We start from the raw sequence: 1362 nt of genomic DNA on the forward strand, positions 1-1362 counted from the left end.
GTCTATAGTCTAGTCTATAGTCTAGTCTATAGTCTAGTCTATAGTCTAGTCTATAGTCTAGTCTATAGTCTAGTCTATAGTCTAGTCTATAGTCTAGTCTGAGTCTATAGATATAGACTATAGGTATGTCCGTAACTAAGAAACTCATGAAGTTGTTTAGCCCCACTATACAACGCAGTATTATTATATCCTGCAATACAGTAGAAATCAAGGGAAAGCAGTAAAAACAACAACAGCCAGAGTTCTATCGCCTACGACAACAACAACACTATTTAACAAACGAATAAACACAACTCACATGTAAAGCTTTACATCAGATACGTTATCATGATTATAAATTCATACACACAGAAACATACTTACAATCTCTTATGTACACTCACCCACTTATATACACCTTCATACATATTATACTGATCCTAGTATATCAACATATTCGTGGCACATTTAAGTATAAATGTATACTATTGCCTAACAAAACTTTGTAGGCATTTTATAACCTAAAAGGTAAACACGACTATGTTATAAGAGGGAGAGAGAGAGAGAACCAAATAGCAAAAACAACAAATATTGTAAAGGATATAAAAGTATGAGTGTGTATGTTTTCTGACCAGATTAAACCAAGTGAATAAAAATGTCTGAAATAACTTCCGTTGGCAAATGCACACTAAATACATGAACACACATACAAAACATGTGTACTTAAACATACTCCTATTTTTGGTTGCTCATGTAATGTTAGTACAGTTAGTATTATGTGAGAGTGGAAACAATGGTAAAATGTTTCCGGAATAAATAAAAATAGAATAGAAATAGAAAAATAGGAGCAAAGAAAAGAGTTAAATATATGCCCTGCAGTGGAAGGTTTATTTGGTAAAGAAATCGTAACTCAAAAATAAAGTTTAAGTTGAATTTTACCGAAACATAAATAGGTCATTTGATTTAAGCAAAATAATTAAGAAATTTTAAACTCTGTCAACAAATAAAGCGTCTTTAAGAAAATTAGTTTTCGAACAATTCTGTATGCAGGAAAATATGAGTAACTTGGTCAATTGTAACTGTATTTTTAAAAGAAGACGTCTCCAAACAACGAAAACGTTGCAATGTTATAAAATGTATATATACTTCTCCAGGATACTAAAACACCTATATGTCATTAAAAAAGCTTTTTCTTCTTTGTACATATATCCCTTAAGAATCAGATATTACGGATTATGGCCGAACGCTTAAGAAATCGTATTTATGTTATTATGTATGTATAAACACCTTCCTTCACAACTAACTAACGTACTAAGTAACTAACTAACTAACTAACTAACTAACTAACTAACTAACTAACTAACTAACTAACTAACTAACTAA

Source organism: Lucilia cuprina, chromosome 5 (genome assembly GCF_022045245.1).
Source record: "Lucilia cuprina isolate Lc7/37 chromosome 5, ASM2204524v1, whole genome shotgun sequence".
Lineage (NCBI taxonomy): Eukaryota > Metazoa > Arthropoda > Insecta > Diptera > Calliphoridae > Lucilia > Lucilia cuprina.